The sequence below is a fragment of the Tupaia chinensis genome, unplaced genomic scaffold (genome assembly GCF_000334495.1).
Source record: "Tupaia chinensis unplaced genomic scaffold, TupChi_1.0 Scaffold000515_1, whole genome shotgun sequence".
In the NCBI taxonomy this organism is placed as follows: domain Eukaryota; kingdom Metazoa; phylum Chordata; class Mammalia; order Scandentia; family Tupaiidae; genus Tupaia; species Tupaia belangeri.
The window spans coordinates 3,790,373-3,817,110 of record NW_006160028.1 but is presented as its reverse complement, the minus strand read 5'-3'; the positions used below and the strand labels follow the sequence as shown (position 1 = coordinate 3,817,110).

Below are 26,738 nucleotides of genomic sequence, written 5' to 3'. Positions count from 1 at the left end.
AGAGAAAGACAGGTATACAGAGGCAGATGAGAGAGAGAGAGACAAATAGAGACAGAACACTCCCAGTGGAGTCTTGACTCCGTAATCTGCCTCTCCCCTGAGTTCAGCTGGCATGGTGTCACAGGCACACACATGATCAGTTTACTTAGGGAGATCTTAGAGGTAAACGTGTGGGTCAGCCTTGCAGAGTATCCGTTTATTACTGCACCACCATCTGGTCCTTTGAGTCGATTCTTCTTTTGCAGCCCTCCACTCAACAGCAATGTTCCTGAACACCTGACCATGCCATTCTTTGTGCTCACTCAGCACTGGTGGTGGGGGTGGTTAGAATAGACATCTAAAAGTGAAGAAAGCACACTTCTTTCTGTCATGGAACTCTCTAGCTTGATGAGGACATTGACATACAATAAATATAATGTGATGGGGAAATCTGAGATTGGTAGAAATCATCTGTGTTAGCATTGGGAGGCAGGTTGATTCTGACAAGGTGAGTCAAGGGATGCGAAGAGTTCATTTTGAGACGAGCTTTATTGTGCCTTGGTTTTTCATTTTAGTAACTGGATTTGATCTTCCTCAATACAACACATACATACACAGTATGATATTTTTTCTTTGTATAATTTATTAAACTGTAGATTGAAGAGTAAAACCATCCATCTATGGGATAATAGAAGAGAAAGGCAGGTTTTATTGTGTGATCTGAAGATTTCTCAAAGTCTGCCAGACATGCCTGCCTGAGATTATTGGGATTGATATGGTCAGTAGTGGTATGAACAGAAATATCCTTGGCCAGGGAGAAATACACACAGTTCTAAACTAATCGTGTCCTTTCCCAAGGTCTTTCCCAGTTGCAGTTGGTCTGTGAGCAACATGGGCATTAGGGACAATGACTACCATATAGATGAAAATCTGCAAACAATATTTTATCCCAAAATTTAACTACTAATTGCCTATATATTGCTTACTGGAACCATCCTGATAACATAAACAGTTGATTGACACAAGTTTTGTATTTTATAGGTATTAAACACTGTATTTTTTAAACTAGAGAAAAAATATTAGGGAAATCATAAGGAGGAGAGAGTGTATTTATAATACTGTATGGTTATGAATACTATAAATTTATGTCACCTGTTCTGAAAGATAAACTGTTAGTATCATATCCATATGAAGATTCTTCAAAAAATTAATAGAAATTCAGTCTTATAAAAATATGCTGAATTTTTTGTATCAAAAAACTTTTTTTAAACTAGAAATGGAAAATTGTTTATAAGATGAATGATTAAGTCACTATGCAGTATATACTGGATGGGAAACCACATTTTGTATGCTGTGATTATAGGGAAATAATGTAAACTAAGTTACAAAAAAAAAAAAAAGTCTCAGGAAAAAAAATTTTATTCAATGACTGAAGTAAGATATATAGCCCCAGCTAGGTGCTACTTTATAGGATGTGTAAAGTTAGACTTGTGTTCATGGAAATGTCTATATCACCTGTGTTTGCTATGAAAATATTTAGATTAATTAAGGTCTTTAGTAATTCAATAAAATGTGGGGGGAGAAACAGTATAGAAAGCAAACATAGATACAAGAGACAGTGGGAAGAGAGTGGGAGATGGCAGAGGGTAAGAAATAGGGAATCAAGGATGGGGGAAAAAAAGCAAAACATACAGGAAACAAGAAATGGAAAATTATTTGCTGACAATAACATGTTTGTTGATGTGCTTAATTGAGACAATATACAGTGTACTCAGGATGGAAAATCTCATTTTGTATGCTGTAATGATGTACAGTGAATGAATGCAAATAAATACATTGAAATTAAGAAAAAACCTTTTTTTTTAATTAAAAATGAACTATAAGGCACATGTACCCTGGGAAGTGACAGAGAAATAGAATGGGAAAGTGAGAGGTCACTCTCCATGAGATATGGCCACTCAATCTCTTCTCCGTTCTCCTATCGGGATTTTGAGCTCACATGCAGAAGTGCCCAATGTGTCTTTCAAGCCACCTGGTCTAGGACTTAAACCACGCAGTCAGTCATGTGGGATCCAGCTGCCTTAACCACCATGTCACCAGCAAGCTCCAAGAAGCTTTGTATTTTAATTCTGTGTTTCTATGAACTTTTGAAGCCTTACTGTATTATATGATACAAAACCCTGTCGATGTTATATGTATGCCTAACTCTAGACATCATGAATGGAAAGAAAATGGTTCCCATGGTGTTATTCAAAGTCTATCATTTTGCACTAAACATGACCACTGCTCACGTTTAGATGAATCCATGTTACGACATATGACGTGGAGACTCACAATCCTTGAACTCACCATCATGACAACAGAAGGTGGCTAGAAGTTATTATTGCAGTGCAAGTGTGACCTGCACTTCATAATTTGCAGTTGTGAATAGATAACTGTATCTTCTGTTTGTTTGCACTGTCCTTAATTACAAATAGTGCCATGAGACGGCCTTCAGTGTTTGTATATGTAAGTTTCAATAAATTTTAAATCTTTGTGATAGGTTTGTGTATGTTTTCTGGTAGTAAAAGATAAAATAGTCTCACATTTACATATAATTTATGCATTTATGAGATGCCTCATTTTTTCTACTTTTTCGGCATTTCTAGGCCATGTGGTTTGTTTGTGAATCTTTTAAATTATTGTGAATCTTCAAAAAATTTTCAACATTTTTTTTTTTAAAAAGAATTCACATATAAGTAGACCCATGTAGTTTGAACCCATGCTGTTAAGGGTCAACTGAAGGCTTTCTCCTCAGCAGTTTAATTACATTGAGTGGTTCCCTGGGTGGAGGGAACACTAGATGGTGACAAGTTTCAAAGGTGCCCTTTATCTGACTGAAGGCTGTCGCTTATTCTGTCCAAGGTCAGTGTCCTCATCCTTGAAAATGGTGATAATGGAAAGTACCTCACAGAACTGTGGGATTAAAGAAGCTAATGTTTGTAAAGCTCCTGCTTCACTGGCCAGGACACATTAAGTCATGCACCTGCAGAGCCAGGCAAGTTTTTGGAAACACAAAACCATTTATCTAGCTTAACTTTTACCTGATTTACAGTCTTGGGTGCAGGAAGTATTTTGTATTCTCTTTTGCTGTAGGGAAGGTAGCAGTGCAAGTATTATGATGAAATACTACAGTTCTCTTGAGACCAGTAGATGGCCTAATGGTTATGTTGCTGGACTACCACAGAGTCAACCGCTGTTTGAGTCCTGGACCCAGCAGCTTAAAATTCACACCAGGCACATGTGCACACATGCCCAAAATTCAGAGGGGAGAGTGGTCTAGAAGGGATTGCAGTATGACCATCCCCCTTGGGGGGATGATTTCTCACTTTCTGTCTGTCTTTTTCTTTGGCGAGCATATGCGCCCTATAGCAAAAATTCTCTCTCAAGAGAAAAAGAAAGAAAGAGAAGAAACACCACAGTTCTCCCATCACAGCTGAAGTGTGAATCTTGGGGAGAGAGCTGCTGAGTGTGTTGGGAGCTGTGGTGAGCTGCAAAGGGCATCCTCTCTCAGAGGAAGTAGCGCCTGATGCTATGCAGTTAATGTAGGGATGCATTATAGCCCAATTTTTATGTAAAATATTTGTTTTTTAAAATGTTGGTGGATCATTCAGGTATTTAAAAAAGATTAAGAGTTACTTACTCATGGAAGGAGAAAAATGCAACTTTGACCCCACAAAATAAACAACGTTGGCCCCCCAAAACAGCAAAGCATGTTATAAATCCAAACCTTACATGACAAGCAAAACCTGTCTAAGGAGCAGACTTGGCCTTTCATCTTCTAGTTTGCATTTTCTGTGCATATTTTTAGCTAATAAAGTTAAAATTAGTGATGGTAAACTATCACTGAGTTCTTTCTATATGCTAGACACTCTGCTATAGTTTACATATTTAATTCTCATGGCAATCCAATGAGGTATATATTACAGTTATTAGTAGTAATTATTATTATTAACTATTACTATTAGTTAAGGACATTAAGATTCAGAGAGATGGCTTTTCCTGAGGTCACACAGATGATATGTGACAGGTGGGTTTCAAACAAAGGCCTTTTCTCCTTTAAGACCATGCATACCAATGACTGTCAGTCCTTTTGGTATGTCAGAAACATCAAGGGGAATAAGAACAAAGCCAAACATTTAAGGGACCCAAAATGGAAAGAAATCTGTTGATTATAATGTTTATAGTAATGTCTTTGACTGGACTGATAAGCAATGTATTCATGATGGGAAAATTCACTTGGTATGTTGTAATGATACACAATGATTGAATATATAAAATTAAAAAAAAACAAAACAAAACATTGTTCAAGCCGACCCCCAAATGAATTAAATCAGAATGTCTGGGAATAGGACCCAGGCATGGGTATTTTTTTTAAAGGTCCAAATTAGTGGTTAGGGTTAGGGTAATATAGATAATACACCACCCACCCCAAATTAAGCCACTTCTTATCTCCTCTATCTGTTTAAATTTTCTGCAAAGCATTTATTGCCTCTGAAAATGATGTGACCATTTACCTGTGTGTAAATTTTCTACTTTTCTCATTGGAATGTATGTCCCACAAGTGCAGGGGTTTTATCATCTTTTATTCTTCCCTGATCTCCAGCGTTTAGATTAGTGCCTAGCACCTAATAGGCACTCAGTAAATATTTACTTAAATAGATTTTTCTTTCAATACAGAGAGTTACGATCCACCAAATGAGATAGTAAATAGATACTTAATTTTATGAGATAAACTAATAATGGTGATGTTCAAGATGACTTCATGAACCCTCAGAATACTACTGTTTATCTCTTAGACATTGTTAGGATAGATGGTCTTGATATGTATTGAATGGACTGTGGGGCATTTTTGGTCATCTGCAGTGTTAGACTAGATTCATTATATACTCGTGTGTGCGTGTGTGTGTGTGTGTATGTTTGGGTAATAGATGACTCATGTTATTTCTGCTTGGTCACAGTTTTTTAGTGAGATAGCTAGGGATTACAAGTGAAGCATCCAAATACCAGGCCCTAGAGAAAAACCAGGACTGGTGGTAGAGGTTTGCCCAGCCTACAGATAATTCAGACATCCTCTTCCTTTCCTAGGAAAGACAATGTGTTGGTCACTCTGTCTCTGCCATCCACAGAAATAGTTCTTAGGCTTTAATCGTCCAAGACTTACTCCGGATAATGTCATGTAACTACACAGCACACTATGGGCTGTGATGGGGGGCATGGCAGCCTGTGGTTAAGTGGAACAACTAAAGAACTATCCATGGCTTTGCCCCCCCCCACCCGGCCCCCAAGAAAGTAAATGGGAGTACGAGTGATGGTATCAGAGGGAGAATCTTGAAATGTATTGTCTAAATAAAAACAAATTTTATGAAAGTTTAGGATTTTTGGCAACTTCTGATAACAAATTGCTTGTGATACATCTGATTCTTGATAGGCCTCAGTGAGAGTCAAAATATTTAATTGCTGATATGTTCCAGGCCCCGAATAATCGAAACCAACCCCAACATAAATAGTGATGCCATCTCGTAAGCTCAGATTATCGACCATACCGATAGGGCCGTACCAGACCACGAGTAAGCAGCTAAGAGCCGGAGATGTACAACTTACTGAGGGAAATAAATACACACATGTACACACAAACATGCTGCTCTCCTTAGGCAGAGTAGAGAGCGGAAGGAGCCCTTCCTCTAGAGTGGGAAAACTTGGGTTGAGAACCTGGTCTGGCCACTGACTCTTGTTACCGTTGGTAGCTCCTGGGGAAATCACTTTCTTTTCTTGATCCTGCTATTTTCTAATATATAATAGGGAAGAAGGCTTCTTGTGTCATCTACTTCACAGACTTGATAGGCTCATTAACTGCCTATAAAGAGACTTCCAGGATCACACACTACAGCCAAAGCAAAGATTATACTTAAAGACATGATGATAATGACGTTTTTGTTTCTTGTTGTATATTGATGAATGATCCTTGATTTCAGTGCTTAAATTTAGGCAAAAATGAGTTGAGATTTCACTTGAGGAAAGGGGAAATAAAGACTTTCTTCTGTGTTTCTCCAATATAGTTATGTCCTGTGGAGTCTAAAGATAAAATTTGAACAATCTTGTTCATAGTTACAATTGTGTAACCCCTTTTCCCCATTGGGTCTAAATAGCTTTGTGACTGAATGATATTCATGAAAAGTGCCAAGTGTAAAGTGGCCTGGTTGTTTTGAAATTGGACTGATTTTGACAAAGGGGAGAAAATCAGGATTCTTTTACTGTAAATTGCAAGTAAGAAACAACAGAAAGTTGAATATTAGAAGAACTTGGCTATCGCAAAAACCACACACTTTCATATCAGTAAGACATGGAGTTCTGATCTGAGTGAAATGTGAAACTTCTTGCAGACCACAGAGAGTAAAAAGGAGTACTTTTGTTTCATTATTAATACCACTGTCCTTATTTCTTTAAATGAGAAATGACAGGAACTATAATAGAATCTTTCTAAAAGACCAAAAACAGAAAGAAAGAAAAATAAAACAAACACAAAACTCACCCTCAACCACCACTGCCAACAAAGCCCAGTGTTCTGAGGATACGTCATCTTTAACCATCCATTGTTAAGCCGTTAGGTTCTAGAGAAGTGGGTTCTATATTTCTTTCCGTCAGGTTGGAGTCTTCACTAAAGTTTTCTTTTTTTCTTCTCTCCTCCTCCTTTCTGGAAGACTGACAAAGTTGGCTGTCTGATACACTGCAAGAGGGTAATTTTTTTGTTCTGCTAATGTCATGAGCAGGTGACTGTGTATTCCATGACTGACTGCTCACAAGGACAGATAGGCCCAGGATGCTTGACTGATGGGTGTGCTGTAGGTGCTTTGGCACAAGGAGGTAGATCTCTGGAGGGAAAATGAGGCAAACTTAGAAAATGAGAAGCCAGTGGAGTTGAGGGAAACATGCTCCATTCTTGACCAACACATAAAAGAGTGTGTTGAAAAGTCTGGGGAATAAGGGTCAAAAGGTTTGAGTTTTCATCCTTTCTGTCAGCTATCTACCTGTACAGATGGCCTTGACTCATTTCTCTTTGAAATGTGGGAGTCAAGGTAGATGTTTTCCACTTATTCTCCTAACTGATATTTGTCATTTGAGATGAACTCTTGCTTTATGATGCCTTGAGACTACGGGGTGGGAAGCTGAGTAGAGGGAAGGGATTCTGGGTGGCATATGTGTGACTAAGGAGAAGATTATTAGTATATTATTGCTATCCTTTTAAGAAGAGTCCTTGTAGTAATAGGACCTAACATTTATTAAACATAGATTCCCTTGTAGAGCTTGGGCTAGGTATTTCATTTTATGGTGCGTTATTTAATTTTTTATAACTTGGTGAAGTGTAAGTTTTAGCTTCCTGTTTCATAGCTGTGGAAACTGAGGTGCTGATGGAATAAAGATCTTCCAAGTCAAAGCTATTGATTAGTTGCATTAGACTCAAAACTCTGAAAGCTTTGCTATGCTCATTCCTATATGACATGTTGACCTGCAGAGTTGCAAGGTCACAGGCCATCTAGCTGGCTTCCCTGCCCTGCGTTTTTCATTCTTATTGCTGTGTAATTGTCCTGCTTTATTTTTCATTTTTTAAATTTCACTTTCTTTTATACATTTAATCACATTATTTAGCTTACAAAGTGAATATTTCAACAGGTGAAATTTCTCCCCAGTCCAGTTGATAAAACTATAAAATATCTTCCAACAGATGATACCACATTTCTTTGGCCCATTAATGCCTTGCCTCCCTATTTTTCTTCTAAATGTCTTTCCACAGACCCTACTCTTCACACACACTATAGCTGGTATTTACATCTATATCCAGCTTTACTTTAAAGAAAACCAAAAATTGGTTTGAATAAGCAACACTTTTACAATAAAGTACAAAACTCAGAAGTATGCAGTGACAGATCTTTTTCTTATCTCCCTACTTCTATGCAGAGGCAAACTGTTCAGAACCATTCGGTTCCTAATATTCCTTTCTAGAAGTAAACTGTATATATGTGTTTATATTCCTTCCTATTCTAGTATATAAAAGATATTTAAACAAATTACTTAATTCATATAGCCGTATATCTAGATGGTCAGTTCTGTATGTGTATCTTATGTCTGGTTGTTTGTTGTAGCTATTATTAGTGACTTTGGACATCATTTGAATTGACTGTACTTTCTTTTTAAAAAATTATTTTTATTTATTATTATTATTTTTTAATTTGAGAAGAGAGAGAAAGAAGGAGAGAGAGGAAAAGTGAGTATGCAAGCCTCCAGGTCCAGGACTCAAACTGTGGTTGGCCATGCGGTAGTCCAGTGCCTCAACTACCATGCCACCTGCCAGTCCCAGACTATACTTTTTTAAAAATTATTTTACTTAACTTTATTTATTCATTCATTTATTTTAATTTCACCAGAGAGGGATAGAGTAAGAGAGAGAGCGAGAGAGCGAGAGAGAGAGCGAGCAAGCATGCAAGAGCAAGAGCAAGCAAGCTACCAGGTCCCGGACTCAAACTGCAGCCGACCATGTGGGAGTCCAACATCCTTAACCACCAACCCATCTGTTGACCCCACTCAGACTATACTTTTTGTAATTCCTTTTTGAGAATTGCCCTTGGTCTCTTTCCACTTGGTTTTTGGAATTTTGCTTACTGATTTAATACATTGAAGAAAATTAACACTTCATTTGTTATAAGAGTTATAGTTACCCCATCATTTTGCACTTGTCTCATTTTACTTGGATGTTAAAATAAAAAGTTTTATATAGTCAATGCAATGTTTTGATTTTATGTATTTGAGGTTTTATATGACACTTAGAAATGCTTTCTCCACTTTGCGATTTTTATTTTAAGCTTCCAGTTTTCCTTCTAAACATTTTATATAGTCTTTATTTTTCTCAAGTCTTTGATCCATTACAATTTCTGTTGTAGTAAAAATAAAAGTGATGATGGGGGGGGCAGCAGGTAGCATGGTGGTTAAGGCACTGGACTCCCAGATGGATGACTATGGTTCAAGTCCCAGATCTGGCAGCTTGAAAATTGTGCCAGGCATGTTTGTGTGCGTGCTCACAATCCTGAAAGAGGAATGGAGGATAAGGGATCACAATGTTTCCCTCTTTCTGTTTCTCTCTGGCAAGTTCACATGCCCTAGGGAAAAGCCTAAACAACAGCAGCAGCAAAAGTGATGTAGGGATCTATTCTGATATTTCTCAGGATCCACCTTTTCATAGACTGTTTACTAAGGAGTCCATCTTTCCACACTGGTTTGAAAACTCACCCCTTGCCCTGGTAGCTTGAAAAACATGCTGGTTAACTGTGCTTGCATCCCCCAAATCTCAATAGGATGAAGAAATGGAGAAGGGACCCTTCCAATACCCTGACCTACTAGGGGGTGCTTTCTCCTTCTCCTTCTCTGTCTCCCTTTCTCTCTCTGGCAATAAAAAAAAAAAAACAAAAGAATCCCCCCCCCCAAAAAAAAAATAAAAAGAAGAAAAGAAAACTTTTTTTTTTTTCCATTTGTTGAAATCTTCTCTTTTTGTCCCCAGGAGTATCTACATTTTCTTTATGTAGCCCATAATGTATATTTTTTGTAAGTTTCTTTTTTTTTTTCCTTCCTTTGCTTTCTCGAGTTAATGGAGTTACTTCCTAAGTCATTTATTTGGGGCACACACATGTGTATAAAGTCTTGATTTCAGTACATTGATTTTTTACTGTGTTACTTTACTGAATTCTCTTGTTCTTTGAATAATTTTTAAATAAATTTCTTTGGATTCTAAGCAATCGTATCTCCTGCCAATAACTGTGGCTTAGTATTTTCCTTCTAATTTTTATTATTCTTACAAGTTTTCTTCTAATTATATTTTCTGCTACTTCCAGAAGAGTAAATATTAAATAGCAGTGTTAGTTCTTCCCTTGTTCCTGACTTTATTGAGAATGCTTGTAATTTTTCCCATTGTCATATTGGCTTTTTGTTTGACAAATATTATTGTGTTAAAAGGTGTCAATGCTTACTTTTTTTTGGTCTTCATTTTTTTTTTAAATCATAATTTGAGGCTGGTTATGAAATGCTGATCTAATTCTTTTTGGAATCTATGAAAATGATCATATAGTCTAAGAAAATATCTTAGATTTTTCTCTTTTGTCCTATAATTTTATCTAATATATGAACAACATTTTTAGACATAAAATTATTTTTGTATTCCTGGAATAATATTTACCTGGTCAGTGTGTGTGTGTGTGTGTGTGTGTCTGTATGTGTGTGTGTGTGTGTGTGTGTGTGTGTGTGTATTTTAACGTTGCTGGAACTGGGACCAGCAGACAATGTAATGGTTTGGTTGCTGGACTCCCATGTAGCCTACCACAGTTCAAGTACTGGACCTGATTCTTGAAAGTCACACTGGATGCACGCATATTGGTGTGTGCCCAAGATCCTGAGAGGAGAATGGAGAAGAAGGGATTACAGCATGGCCATCCCCATGGGGGAAGGTGATTTCTTATTTTCTATCTCTCTGGTGAGTGCATGTGCCCTATACCAAAAATTTCTCTCTGAAAAAAAATTATATATATTTTATATGTAAATAATATTTATATACATATATATTATATATATATATATATAATATATATATAAAATATATATTGCTGGAACCTAGAGGTCAATGACTCATTTGTTTATTTTTTTGAGAGAGGGACACACACACTCCTGATAGGGTCTTGCCATGCTGCAGGCCAACAACCAGGATTCCGGCAGACCCAAGGCCTTCCCATGTGCCTCTAGCACCTCACTGCCTAGGGCAATGCATCTGGGCCTACAGCTCAGTAATTTAGTACTTTCACATCAATTGTCATAACTGACTTTATTTTAAAATTCTCTGTGTGACTGTATTGTATAGTAGCATGATCAGGTTTTAGTATCAATATTATGCTTAAATCATTACAAAATAATAAGGCAACTTTTTGTATTTTTTTAAAAATTTTTTAGTTTATTAATCCTCTCATGAAAAATCTGCACAATCACCGCAGATAGTCACAATGAACTCTACCATTAGAGAACCGCACCAACATTGGCCTTTGCAGTGTCCCTGACTTTCTTCATTCTGTTCTTACGTTCCTTTCGCTATTTTCTTGACGTCTTTTTCTTCTCATAAAGGCCATGTCTTGCAAGTCTATGTCTGGGTTCATTTTTCTTCGCATAATCCAAAGAATCGTAAATCATGCCAAAGCCAGTTGTCTTGCCACCACCAAAATGGGTTCTGAACCCAAACACATAGATGACATCTGGTGTGGTCTTGTAAACATCTTTGCTAGTTTTTCCCGAATTTCTGCCTGAGGTACTGTTGCCTTCCTGGGGTGAACGCCATCAATGACCGTTTGTTTCCTCTGAAGTAGCCGGTTGGTCCTGAATTTCCTGGTTCAGGTAGTTACTGTGTCATTCATGATGGCAGTATATCCTCAAGCCTTGTCTTTATTTTAAAAAGAGTTTGAATATCATTTATATGATCTATTCCTTAGAACTATGAAAGAACTTCCCCTATGAAACTACCTTGACCTGTGCTCTTTTTTGGAGGAGTAGAGGTGTGTGCTCTTTAAAATCTTTTGACATTTCTCGGGATCAGTATATGGTGTAGTGGTTATATCGCTGGACTCTCACATGGGTGACCGCAGTTTGGGTCCTGGACCTGGAGACTTGAAACTCATGCTGCTGCATGTGTGTGTGTGTGCCTAAGGTCTTTTGACATTTATTATACAGTAAATGAATTAATAGTTGTATATCTGTCTGTCATCACCTTTGTTAAATTATAGCTTCTAGGTAAATCAGCCATTTCAAATTCATTTACGTGGAGTGAAATGATTTTTGTGATTATTTTCATTTCCTCTTTGTTTATGTTTTTTTTTCACATTATTATATCAAGTTTTATGGTTTTGTGGCATATTCTGCTTTTTTGATTAGCAGAGGTCATATATTTTTAAAAGCTTTATTAAGTAGATATTTAAAGTCTTATTTTAGTTATTTAGGAAGTTTTACACAGGCAGCCTGGTGTCTGGCAATGCCGCTGGAACCAGTAGTAAGTTTTATTAGTGTTTTTATCTTATTTTTAGTTATTTGACTATGCACAGTTTCTTAAAATACCAGATTCCATTAGACTGTAAGTATCAGGTGGACAAGAAACAGTCGGTTCATTTGGAGCCTGCCACAGTGCCTATCATGCATTTCTTAAGCACATTAGCAGGTGCTAAGGAATATTTTTGAACAACTAAATAAATTCCCATGGAATAATTATGCAATTTGTAGCCAGACACCCCCCCGTCCCCCTACCCCTCCCCCCAGTTGCTCCACTTCATCTCTGCCTTCTTTGGGTATTCTCTAAGAATCTATTAATGGAGAGGCATTAAAAAATATATACAAGTGTCACACTACATTTTCAAGGCATGGTATTAATAGACTTATTTATTTATTAAAGTTCATTAAAGAGAGAGAGAGAGACAGAGACAGATAGAGGAAAGCAACCCAGTGGTCTTTGTGCCCTGGTCCATCCCGAGCCTCAGCCAACCAGGATCATGGGCATGCACATGCCTGCAGATACAGGGAGGCCATGCTGCAATCCCTTCTCCTCCATTGTTCTCTTGGGATCTTGGGCACGCACGCACACACACGTAACCTGTGTGAGTTTAAGCTACTGGGTCCGGGACTTGAACCACAGTCAACTACATGGGAGTCCAGCGACATAGCCATTACAATGCTAACTGCTGGTCCCCAAAACTCACTTTTTCAGATGAGAACAGAAACAAAAAATGCACAGAAGGCAAATGATTCATTCAAAGTTACTGAGTGAATTAGAAGCAGAATGTGGGACTACAACTCAGGCTTTCTGTCTCGGCAGCTAGTGGTATTTCTAGGTTCCCTGGGAGCCTCCTGTCCCTTGCTCCAGTGTGCATTTTTAGATGGACCTGATATTTGGATACCTCCCTTGGCAGGCTCAACATTTTTTTGTTTTCTTTTTTGCTAAGGCACAGACTGTGTATTTGCTGATCCCTGAGGGAAAAGCTGTGATTCAGGCTCTGAGGTCTAAGAATTGCAGACTTAGATTCTAGTCTCCTGAAGAAGCTGCTAATCTGGGTGCCAATGGTGTTTCTGCTACACGGACACCTGCCCACACAGCATGATTAGAAATTATAATGATGACGACGATGAGTCTTCCAGGACACCCACGTTCTTTGCAAGATATTTCTGCTAATCGTCTCCACCAGAAGAAGCTGGAGAACTTTTTTTTTTTTTTTTCTTTTTCTCTAAGTCAACTAAAATTGTTGTCTAATTCAGGTGTAGTTTAAAGATTTGTGATCTCCATTCCTGGCATGTCATGTTCGTGCAAAGGATTCCAGAACCTTGAGTACACGTGTCATGGGAAGCATACAGGGCAAGGGATGAGGAGATCTGGTTCTGGCTCCAACCTGTCATGAATTTCCTGTAAGGCCTTGGTAAAGGCCACTTCCCTTCACTGCACCTTGCTTCTCCTTCTGATAAATGGGCATCTAATTCAGTTGTACCTAATTTATTAAAACTGTGAAAGACAAATGAGGTAAAGAGTAAGGAAATGCATTATTAACTTCACACTGTACATTAAGATTTTATTTATTTATTTATTTATTTTTTGCTATAGGGCATGAGTGCTTGCCAGAGAGATAGAAAGTGAGAAATCACCTGCGGGGGGGGCAGGGGGTGGGGGGAGAGGATGACCATGCCACATCCCTTCTCCTCCCAGGATTTTGGGCATGCATGCACACGTGCCCAGCTGACTTTTAAGCTGCAGGGTATGGGACTCAAACCACCGTCCATTATGTGGGAGTCCAGAGAGGCAACCATTATACCATCTGCTGGTCCTAAGAATATTGTTGTTAAAGTCACTTTTACATTATTTCTAACTTAGCCTGTTAGGATTATATTTAGTGTAGTCCTATCAAGTACTGAAGGTGTGAAAACTGGGAAGGCATGTAGCTCATTGTATTAATCCAGTGTTGGAAAGGGTCGGAATAGATAAAGGTCCAAGGTAATGCCTGAAACGCTGTACGAATGAGCTCCTCCTCGTACTGCTACCTTCAACTGGGAAAAAATGAAGGCATGAGGGGATTGTGCACAGGGACAGAAGACAGAATCTCAGTCTCAGTGGAGGAACAAAAGAGGTGGGAGAAGAATAGGAGGCTAGAGTGAGGGCTTGGAACAGTGGAATAATAATCTGGAGCAAGAGGCAGTTAGAGAAATGCCAGCACTGTCTTTGAGCCTTGTGTATCTGGAGTGTGGGAGGACAGGCAGACACAAGTGGAGAGGCTTTTTTTTCTCCTCAGAAGAGCCTTCCCCAAGAAAGCCTGCCAAATGCCCTCTGAGGAGGGCAGAAGCTGGTTCCCAAGCTCCTGACAGGCAGGAAGATCCTTCTCTCATTTATTTATCTGTGCATCCTGCTATTTACATAGTCCTTGGCTTGTGGTACTTTTAAATTTCTTCTTCTTTCCTTTTCTCTTTTTCTTTTTTCTTTTCTTTCTTGTTTTTTTCTTCTTCTTTTTTTTTTTTTTTTTTTAATATTTTGGACCTTGCTTTTTTTATTTAAGGTCTGAGTACCTAAAGAAAAAATTTGGAAGGTTGCTCATAGGAAAGAACTAACTTGGGCAAATGCATTTCTCCTTTTGGTTAACTGTTTCCTCATCTGAAAAGTGTTGGGCTCCATGACGTGGTTTCTATGACACTCAATACTGTTGTTGAAGGGAAAGTGTTTTTCTAAAACTAGGTTTAAAAAAATAACTCAATGAATATGTAGATATTTTTGTTATAGTGCTGTAGGTTCAGGATTGGAGAAGAATGTTTCCTCAGTCCTTTAGCAGAAGATTTTACCTTGTAGACTAGGCTCAGATAATTTTAGGTTTTATTCTGTCAGTCAGTCAGTTCGTCTGTGTATCTATCTATCTACCTGTACGTATCTACCTATCTGCATTTGAAGGTGGTGGAATTTAGGTTTTCTTATTCTTTGGTCTTTGATTGGTTTGGTGAATCAGGTAAACTGAGCAGAAGAAAAATTGACTTCTGAAGGAAAAATTTGTTTTCTAACAACAAAAATCTTGTATGTTCCCAGATTCAATTTAGGATATGTCTCTACATTTCTCATCATGTCTTCTTAGTCTCCTGTCTGTGACTCTTTCTCAGCCTTTCCCTTTGATACTTTCTTAAAGTAATGGTCAAGTCTGTGGTAGAACATCTTTCCATTTGAGTTTGTTTAATGCTTTGCCATGATTAGATTAGGCTTGTAGACTCCTGGGCAGACCCCTACAGAGGTGAGGTGCTCTTTCTACCGCTTCATGTATGAGGTACATATTATTGTCACTTAACGACTGGTGATACTAACCTTCGTGGTTTTGTTTGATATTTCAGTGGAAGACCAGTTAACTGGGACGATTAGCACTCTAACACTTCTGCAAATTATTGACTTGCCCTCAATCTACCTGATGTTTTATAATTGAGAGTCCAAATTGCCAGTGGGTCCCAAAGCTCAATTAGAAAATGAAGGTAGGAGGTGAGGACTGTGTTGCTGCTTGCCACAACCTGTCCCCTACTCCCGACACTGGGCCCACCTGAGTAAAGTCAAGTGCTGGTTTCGTTAACAGCATAGGATTGAGGCCTGCTTCCGAAACCAAATCTCCAGCAGAAAGAATTCTAGGGAAACAGGGAGGAGTGAGAGACAGACCCATTGTCTTAACAGCTGACGCCTAGTAATAATCCTTCTTGATGAATATGACTTAACAGTGTCAGCCATTTACTAGTAGGGAAAATCATCCCTCCTCTCTTGCGAAAAGACGGGGTGATGGAGAGTGATGGTGAGGAAGTTCTTTTTCACTTCACAAGGATAAACGTTTTCTTTAGCCATAGGTTAAAACCAGAGGCTGTGCAGGTGGCAATGTTTTTCTTGCCAGCTTCACACATTGATGCACTGCACATTTACTGCATTTTAATCTTCCCTGTCCTGTTCCCAGAGGATGGGAGAGGTTGGGACGAGGAAGTACTGGTCACTAGAACTGGAAAACGAGTCTTGTCTTATGCAACAGAGTGTTTGAGGATACACAGTCTCTCGTCCAAGCAAAGAAAATGATTTCTCGAAAAGGAATCTACTTTTGGTGAAGATTTTATGAGCATTGTTTGAGGATACACAAAAGAATAGTACCTACATTAGAATAGTATCTACATTAGAATAGTATCTACATTTTGTTAATAAAGCATCAACAAGTTTTGATGTGTTGGTATCAGGTGCAAGGGTGTCCCGGAGGGTGGCATGTGGGTGAGCTGCATTTTGTTGGTGATAAAGCTTGTACCTGTTTTCTCTTTCCCTTCTTCATGTGTGGGATGGAGCCATCTCCTCTCTCTTGCATTTGCTATCCGAGGATTTTGTAATCTCTGCTCAGAGGGATAAGGTTGAGGGAAATGGAAATATTGGGAGAGTTGAGTCTGCCTGTGGGAGAGCCTGAATCTCGGTAACTGCAGGCGAAGCTTGTTTTGTTGGGCCTTTATTGTACTTTGCCATGCTGAAGGTTGTGACAGCCCTGCCATGAGGAAGCCCATCAGTGCTGGTGCTCCCTTTTCAACCCATTTCCGGGTAACACAGTCATTTTTGCAACAATTCATACTTTGTTATTACATCTGTGAAGGGGTCTGTGATGAGTGGTGTTCGTTTTTCCTACTGTAATGGGGAGAAGGATGCCATAAACTACTCTCTGTGATATGACCAATTTAATTGATAAGTGTGCATTTTCTAATTGTTGCGTTGACTGGCCATTCTGTCTGTCTCTCTCTTTTTTTTTCTTTCTTGGAGAGGTTTTCACTATAGGGCGCGTGTGCTCGCCAGACAGACAGAGAGAGACATAGAGACAGAAAGCGAGAAATCACCCCCCAGAGGGGATGGTCACACCGCAATCCCTTCTCCATTCTCCTCTCTGGATCTTGGGCACGCACGCACATGCGCCCGGTGTGAGTTTTAAGCCATCGGGTCCGGGATGCGAACCGCGGTCGACTACATGGGAGTCCAGCGACATAGCCATTAAGCTAACTGCTGGTTCCCTTTCCCTTTCTCTCTTTCCTCGGAGTCTCCCCATTCCCTGAGACACAACAATATTAACATTAGGCTAGTTAAGTAGCCTACAGAGGCCTTTAAATTTCCCTGTGAAAGAAAGAGACACACACATCTCTCATTTTTACATCCAAAGTGGGAATGATTGAGCTTAGTAAGGAAGGCAGCTCAAACACTTCACTCAAAGTAAATGGAAAACCTCCTGGAAAAGATTTACTCTTCTAGATGCTACTAAGATCATTCATGATTTATGGGAGGAGGACAAAAGAAGTGGTTTGGAAGAAGTGGATTCCAGAGTTCATGTACAATTTTGAGTTCAAGATTTCAGTGGAGGAAGTTACAGAAGATACGGAGAAAATAACAAGAGAACTATCGGTAGAATCAGAGGTGGAGTCTAAAGATATGACTAATTTGTAGAAATCTTATGATAAAACTTTAAGTTGTTGAGGAGTTGCTTTTTACTGACAAGCAAAGAAAATGATTTCTTGAAGAGGAATCTACTATTGGTGAAGATTCTGTGAGAATTTTTGACATGACAACAAAAGACTTAGAATAGTACCTACATTTTATTGATAAAGCATCAACAAGGTTTGAGAAGAGTGACTCCCATTTTGAAAGAAGCTCTTATCACCTTAAACAGTCAGCAGCCCTCAACATTGAGACAAGACCCTCATCCTACAGAAAGATTATGATTCACTAAAGGCTCAGAATACTGTTAGCCAATTTTAGCAATAAATTTTAAAAAAAATTGTCAGTGGGAAACCGGCAGGTGGCATGGTGGTTTAGGCACGAGACCCCACATGGCCAACTCCATGGTTCAAATCCTGGACCTGGTGACCTAGAAGCTTGAAAAATATATCAGGCATCTGTGTGTGCACTCTCAAAATCCCAAGAGGAGAACAGAGGAGAAGGGATTGTGACATGACCCCCACCCCCACCCTGCCACTGCCCTCAGGGTGATTTTTCACTTTCTCACTCTTTCTCTTTTCAAGTGAGCACATGTGCCCTATGGGGGAAATCTTTAAAAAAAAATGCTGGTGTGTACGTATACTCACTAGAGAGAAACAGAGAGGGAACAATGTGAGAAAGCCCTCCTATGGTGGATGGTCACACTGCAATCCCTTCTTGTCCATTTCCCTCTCCTTTTAGGATTTTGAACACACATGCATATGTGCTGGGCATATTTTTCAAGCTATTAGGTAAAGGACTCAAGCTATGAAGTCAGCCATGTGGGATCCAAACACCTTGACTACCGCATCATGGGCTGTATTAGCAATAAAGTATTTTTTAAATCAAGGTATATACTTTTTTCTTTTGGGGGCATAATGCTATTGTACACTGTAGAGACTACAATATAGTGTAAACGTGGCTTTTGTATGTATGGGAAACTAATACATGATTTACTTTATTATGATACTGGCTTCATTGTGGTAGTTAGGAACTGAACCCACAACATTTCTGAAATGTCTCTATTGTAAAACTAGTGCCTTTGTCTCCAACAAATATTTTACTCCGTTTGCATGGAAAGAGAGAAACACTGAGAAACTAACGTGCTGTATAGTAGAAGCTTTTGAAATTCAGCTTGTGTCATAATATGAAAGGACAATATTTTGAATATATTTGTAAAATTAATTTCTTTTTGTTCCTTTTAATTGTGGCTACTAGAAAATTTGAAAAAAAAATTTTTTTTTGAGAGGTTTTTGCTATAGGGTGCATGCGCTCGCCAGAAAAACAGAGAGACAGAAAGTGAGAAATCACCCCCTAGGGGTATGGCCACACCACAATCCCTTTTCCTCCATTCTCCTCTCAGGATCTTGGGCACGCACGTACATGCACCCAGTGTGAGTTTAAGCCACTGGATCCAGGACTCAAGCTGCGGTCGACCACATGGGAGTCCAGTGACATAGCCATTACGCCAACTACTGGTCCCGAAAATTTGAATTTCTTGTATGGCTCATGTTATATCTCTATTGGACCCCTTGGAGTCTGGGAAGAAGATGGAGCATAGTAAATTGACCTTGTGTTCTCCTCCAAGTTCTAATAACGTTGGAATTAAAAGGAAAAGCTTCACCAGTCATAATTTCCATTAAAAAAAAGTCTTATTCAGAAGAATTGGCTCATTTTATGTTATTGCTTGGACTGGAGAAGAATATGACATTTGGTATTTTCATAATTGAGAACATAACTTGCTGACTTAAAAAAAATCACAACATTTTGTGCCTGGCCTTAGGTACCCGACTTTGAGCTCTTTAAAAATAGGGATTGCGTCTTTTTCTCTTTCTACCATCTTTTTTCCCCAAACCGTGCACTAGCTAGTACATAGAGGGTGGTTAACTGGCATTTGTTGAAAAGCAAAATAACTTTTAAAGAAAGAGAAGGAATTTCGAGGTTACCTTATATTTATGGTTGGAAAAGAGAAATACCCACCTTTATGTATCTCTGTCAGCTCAATTTATGTTAAAGAATCTTTTCAAAATGTTTAACCTTACAGCCTTTCTGGGTAAAGGGAGCTGGAAAAGGATGCTGCTTACATTGTTAATCTCCGTTTTTGTTCAGTTATTACAGCTAAGTGCCTGAAGCCTGGATTATTCTGTTTGATCCTTCCCAACATCTATCCATACTATGTAAAAATGTGGAAATAATAATGAAAAAAAATGAGTTAAAACTTAGACTATCTTAGCTGCTCATTTGGTTATGTTATTGCATTTTACTGTATTTCATAGAGGGCCAAGACCTCTTTGATCACTTGGTCTACAGGCCCCATTATATCTACTCTCCTGATTCTTCCTACTTTGGTGCGTGCCCTGGGTGAGGTGAGGGGGCAGATGTGTGTAATGTTGTTATTTGGTCAGGATCCTCCAGGATTCCAAGTTAGGCATTGAACATACTTTATCTGACCCCTGAAACCAGCAGTAGTCAAGAATAGGTTGTCCTGATCAGAGACAACCCTGACACATCCATGACGGCTTTGTTGCTCCCTATTCCTAGAAAAGTCCTTTTAGAAGAGGCCTTTTGGTTATATACTGCTTAATTTTTAAGTAGTATCTGAAACTTTGATTCTCCTGTAGACTAGAGTAGAATATCCTAGCTAAGTGTATAGGGCCGCTGTAGTAATAGAAAAGTATTGGCCGTGGTCGGAAGACCTGTGTTTACTTCCTGGCTGTGTTCTCTTGCTAGTTGTACAACTCCAGGCACACACCCTGTCATCTCTGAGTGGTAATTTTTGTGTGTGTTCAGTTTGGAGGATACGTGTTCAGAGGGTTATGTGTTACCGTGTCTAGGGCCGGTGCTCAGTCACTGTAAACACTGGATGCATTGGTTCTCTCATGTATGCCTTAGGATTTTACCGTTGATAGACCAATAGCCATTCTGTCTTCACTGTAGAGAGGAGGTGGAAGGGCATTGGAATGATTGTGTGGCAACATCCATTTTAGCTCTGGCTGTGAAAAAAAAAAAGGCACAGAAAATATGGTAAGCAATTGCTTCTAAAAGCTCGGACTAAAAGCACTTGATGGATTTGTGCTAGCTTCCCGGTAGAGTCATCTCTATAGTAGTACTGCCTGCATAGCACAATTAATAGCTATTACTCGAGAAAGAACAAATTAAAAGAGAGAGAGAAAAACAGAGTGAGTGAGCAGGCATAAAAATATCCGTTCATCTTCCTGAAGACAGTCCCCTCTGTCAGGTCTGTGGGGCCATACCTGTGAATCATCTTGGGAAAGCACAAAGTGGTGACTAGAAGGAAGACCTGCGGCTCATTTCTTACCCACTTCCTGGGCTGGGGAAATGTCTAAGCTCATCTTTCTTATGTACCGATGCCTTGTCAATATCTAGTACCGATCACCATGCGTCTTCACAAAAGAGGGCCTCCTGCTCACATTCTCACTCTAAAACATATCGCTGTGTAGCGAGCCGGTTACTTTCTCAGCAGAAAATACTGTAAAGCAAAAGCAGAATAAGGTTGAGAGAGTAAACGTGGGACCTGGGATCGTGGAGAAGCGCTGCAGCAGGAGTAGAGAGATGTGTCTGAGCGCGAGCACAGTGAACAGCCCGTGAAACACTCAAGCCGTGTTTGTTTTATGTGGTTATGAGATGAGTCATGCCTCTGCTGCAGACTGGCCACCTGACCGTGGGTATTTTACCTCGCTGCTATGACTGTCTATGGTTCAAGTTTTGCCACGTTCAGTCAGATTAGAAGGAAATCCTCGCATTGAGGATGAACTCCCTATGTCTTCCTTTTTATTTTATTTTATTTATTTTTTTTTGGAGAGGTTTTTGCAATAGGGCGCGTGCTCTCGCCAGATAGAAACAGAAAGTGAGAAATCACCCCCAGGGGGGATGGTCACGCCGCAATCCCTTCTCCTCCATTCTCCTCTCTGCATCTTGGGCACGCACGCACATGCGCCCGGCAAGCTCCCAATAAATGATCGTTAGTGTTTTGTTGTTGTCCATACACACAGTCATTTATTTCTGGCCCTATCTTAGGGCTAGATTGTGACCACATGAAATATTAGTTGTAAAAGTGCTTTGCACTAGACAGGCTGAAATTATGTAATTCTGTCTATTCAGTAAATAATGTCATTTTAAAAAGCGCAGAATCAATTTCACCATCATTTAGTTTTTAAAATTTGTCCATATAGATTATTTGTCCTCAAGTCTTGGGTAGTTTATTTTTTGCTACGTCTATTGAAATTTCCCTCCTTTCTGTATTCCATCTGTTATCATCCTAAACCAAATTCTCATCACTTCCTGCTCTAATGGTATCCTTGCCTCCAGACTCTTCTAGAGCTTTTAGTCTCACAGAATGGTTTACACAGCAGCAGCTTCACCTGGGAGCTTGCTGGAAATGCAGCCCTGTGAGATACCTGCTCCATCATGGGCATGTTCCTCACCACGTTGTGGAGCTAGTTCTTTTACTATGACTATTGCTCAGAGTACAGGCTTGGCCGGTGTGAGACTACTTCTTGATTCTGATTGCTCTCACCATGTCTTTTTCAAACATCTCAATCAAAGGTGCTATTCATTGCGCTGCTATAATGATAAAGTCTCTGAAATGATTTCCATATTTTATGCTTTGTCCTATGGCCCTTCTCCACACTACATAGAGTGATTTTCTGACATTGTTGATCGAATCCTATCACACACACTTTTCCTCCACTGTTAAACTGTACAGTTGCTTTTATAGAACCATCCAAGAAACCTTTTTATGATCCGCATTGAATTGTGGAGTAGGTCTCAGTTCTCTCTTCTCACATCACTTTATTTGGTAAGTCTTAAGTACACTGGCCTTTCTGTAGTTCGGGGGATATAAGTCACGTTTGTTCACACTTGATCTTCTGATTCCATACACAACTGGCTTGGAGTCATCATTCAAAACTCAGCTTAGGTGTCATCTCCTTGTAGAGAGCTTCCTTATTCTTTAGCTAAAGTAGTCTACCTCCCCTCTTCCCCATCATTTTCTCCCATTATCTTGTTTTATATCCTGCATAGCACTTAGGGTACTCTGAGAGCATGATTAGTATGCTTTTGATTTTTAAATATACATTGCAGACTGTTTTGGTGAGAAGTATCTTAGTTATAATTAGAATGGTGAAAATTTGCTGAGTGCTTACTTTATGCTAGGCACTATGTATAGTAAATTAAATGAGTTAATGGACTATTTCAATTGGATTATTCTCTTTAATGGATTATTTATCTCTAGTATGTGTTTTTATTTTAGGCTGTCAGCTATCGAAGCCAGGGGACCATGTCTATTTGTTACCTATCTATCTCAGCCTATAGAAGTTTCTCTTGCTAGGAATTTTGCTTAGGAAATGAATGGATTCTAGAAGATTATCATTTGGGAATAGGTCTATAGTCTACATGCAAAAAGAAGGAGAAGAAGAAGAAGGAGAAGAAGGAGAAGAAGAAAAAGTATGTCTCATGTTCTCTTCTAGATATGTCCCCTGGAGAAGAGTTCTTCATTGTTCGTCTAGGAGAGGGAAACATATGCTAGAGTCAGATTTACGGTTTGCTTTAGTGGCCCTGGGTGCAGATAGAGATCCTAGATTCATCTGGCCACTTTGGGAGACAGGTTCTTGAGGGGCACCTTAATGAGAACTCGTCCTTCCAAAGCCTTAAGTTTGGCATTTGTCAGTGATTGGAAATACCAGGCCTGCCGACGTGTATGGTCTTTGTGCGCACATTGGTGATGTGCGTATGCAAACCTTTTATTATTATGGACTCAGCCGGCAGTAACCATGGTGAGTAGACCTATCACACAGCATTTTTCTGAGTCAGTTTAAAATGCTGACAATTAAATATACCGTACTCTTTTAAGCAATCCATCAGTCTCCCATGTTGCCATGGTGACCGGAGTATATTTAGAAATGTGACAAGTACACTGAGTTCAATTGCACTTTTGCCAAAACATAGTTTTGCAGCTAAAATTGAATTTCCTGATTGAAGATCCAAGTGTTGCTAAGGGGGCGTGATCGTTTCTATACATTATTCTGGAAGTACAACGTATATCGTTCTATTAAATCAGCAGTTAAAGTCTTATCAGGCTAATAAGGTATCAGTATTTGAAGTGGTTGTACTTAAAGTTGATAACATAGAGTAAAATAAAGGTGGCATTGTGCTTTTCTCCAATGGAAGCGAAATTGGGTCTCACCTATACTAGTTTAATGATTAATTCCTTCGTGTATTTATAAGGAGGTTGTAGGTAAGCATGTATAATCCCCAAGGGGAGAATTATCTTTCTGATTGAAAGGAATTTATCAGGGGGCTTCTCCTGTTTGTTATCTATTCTTAGCAATATAAAGGCATCTTTTTCCCTTCTGGGCTGACCTCAGATTGACAGACATCCTTACTTTTCCTCAGCCTCATTTCTTCTGGATTTTAAATGAAGTACAGAGACAAAATGAACATTATTTGTAGCCCAAACATAGGAAAAGTACCTATTTTCTCTTGTCTAATCAGGAACTTGGTTTGAATCTTCACTTCCTTGTCATCTTCTGTCCTCTTAACACAGTCCTGAGATTGTTGAGATCCTATTAATTCCTACTTACGGTTAGGACTCAGGAAACTGAGTCAGACAAAGTGCCTCTCCTCAAGATGTATGGTCAGCTAAAAGTGATAAAATGAGATGGTCGTTTAGTGATCTCTACGTGAAACCAGGCATAATCAGGCATTACAAAGGTTGCTTCTTTAAAGCCTTCTGGGTGAAGAAAAAGGTTTACATCCTGGGAGACACTGAAAGGTTGAGGAGGGACTCAAGTCTCCTAGAAACACAGATCTTTATTGGGATTTGGCTCTATTTGGTTCTAAAGTCATTTTTATGAGGATCGACCTCTAGTTTCCTTGTGTTGCCCTCAGTTGTCTATCTTCTCTCCTGGTTGTATCCATTCAACATTTTCCATTCTTCTGTTCAATTCAGGAGTCTGCTAATTAGCAGAATAACTCAAAGAGAGATGTGATGATACAAACTGCCATTGAGAACCTAATTATTAGACTAATGTGTGTTTTTATTTTTCCAAGTCAGAATAGCAACACAAATACATAAAATGATCTCTGATGGTAGGGCATATTACAAAGTATTTGCTTATCCATTGTTTCATTTCCTTCTTGTCGAAGACCTTAGCGTTTGTGGGTTTCTGCAAAGGGCATCTTAAGCTTTGTTTCTGATAGATATTACCACAAGAATTAGTACTAAATAATATACAGGATTTGCAAAGAATTTTATTGCTATACAAAAGTGATCCTGCCGTATTGTCTGATATTACGTAGATCACAAAACCAGCTCTGCCTATAACTAGGTGTCAAGGAAGTAGTATCTTTTCTTTTCCATGCCCTAATGTGGCCGCTTGTCAAATGATTATATTGCTTCTGTTAGTAATAATAACACTAGTTACTCCTCCCTGGGTGCCGTGAAGAGTAAAATCATTAATCTGTATGAAAGTGCAGTGTACAGAGCTGGTAACAACTGCAAATATAAAATGTAACTTTTGAATGATCTATTTTAATCAAAGTGAGTTTGGTTTACGTAAGTAATACTTGTATGTTTCTTTTTTTTTTTTTTCATTTTGAGAGGTTTTTGCTATAGGATGCGTGCGCCCGTCAGACAGACAGAGAGACAGAGAGATAGAAGGCGAAAACTCACCCCCCAGGGGGAATGGCCACGCCGCAATCCCTTCTCCTCCATTCTCCTCTCGGAATCCTGGGCACACGCACATGTGCCGGTGTGAGTTTAAGCCAGCAGATCCGAGACTTGAACTGCAGACGACTACATGGGAGTTCAGTGACATAGCCATTATGTTAACTGCTGATCCCAATACTTGTGTGTTTCTCCAAACTTTCTGAAGTAAATCATGTCTTCCTCCTCTCTGTTTACCCCAAAGTGCCTGCCAGAAAGTACTCTAAGCTCAACGAATACTTGTTGATTGAATATATTTTTCAAAGTTTTTATCATTTAAAGTTCAGTCCTGGAGATTTGTAACCTGCTTATATTGCCACTCAGGATTTCTGAAGTCTCATTTGATATCTAGATTATAAGTTCCATTGATAGAACCCTTATAAATATCACATTAAGAAGTAGAGTGTTACCTTTAGGCCAAAGCAATTTACTTTTAAAAATCTGATTAATTTCAACACAATCAGCCAGGATGTCAGAAGATTTCAGTGTCTCTGATAGATGCTGACAGGTGAGGAAATTAAAATCAGGGAGGGAAGCAATTAAATACTGGCAAACATTACTTTAATGAGACAACCAAATCATTCACAAGCTGTGGAATATGTTGTGTTCTTGATAAGTATTTTAGGGTAGTGCGTAAGAGAGTGCATAAAAAAATATTCTTCAGGGCTAGTTGGTGGTGGGGTGCTTAAGGCTGCTGGATCCCACACGGCCAACTGCAGTGAGTCCTGGACCCAGCTGCTTGAAAAACATGCCAGTCACATGTGTTTGCCCAGAATGGAGGAGAAGAGATTGCAGTATGGCTGTTCCCCCTGGGATGTCTCTCTCTCGAGCACACACATTCTATAGCACAATTAAAAAAAAAAAAATCTTCATATGGGATTTGATGATTGCAGTAGATGTGCCATGTTTGTCATTTCATGCCTTTGGCCTAGTGTAATATCTCAGTTGTTTCTGGGGCCAAACTTCCATATTTAAAATGACAACACTGTTTAAATAAGTCTTAGTACAAGTACTCTTCGAAGTACTACCTCTACCAACACGTGACACTTACCAAAATGCACAAAATTCTAGACAAAGTAATTCCTGGCTTTTTCACAGTGGTTTAGAGATAACCATGGTTAAGACCTGTGAGAAGAGAAACACAAAAATCTGTATTTCACACTGCTCATGTCATGCTCAGACCAGCACCCAGGTCCTCAATCTCCATTCCATTGCTCTGTACATTGTTCAGAAAGAACAGCTGGGCTAAAGAGTTACAACTAATTCACTTTGTGGAGGTTTGCACGTGGTTCTGACATACTGCTGTTTGTACTTACCACTTACACAATGATCAATTATTTGCTGGAGGGCACATGCACTCACCAGAGAGTGGCAGGGGTGGAGGTGGAGCATGAGGAAGTACTCCCCATGGGGGATGTTCACACTGAAATCCCTTCTCCA

The 26,738-nt window shown here is 39.2% G+C and overlaps 1 protein-coding gene across 6 annotated transcripts in view; it reads left to right on the top strand.

Moving 5' to 3' along the window:
* Positions 1 to 26,738, top strand: part of LPP (LIM domain containing preferred translocation partner in lipoma) — a 791,955-nt gene that overhangs the window by 161,543 nt on the left and 603,674 nt on the right. The window contains exon 1 of one of the 6 annotated variants that reach the window (XM_014590979.2): positions 6,716 to 6,755. The exons of the other annotated variants lie outside the window; for them this stretch is intronic. The gene's annotated coding sequence lies outside the window, so the exon portion shown is untranslated. Of the gene's footprint in view, positions 1 to 6,715; positions 6,756 to 26,738 lie in introns of those variants that run through there. 6 annotated transcript variants of the gene reach the window in all.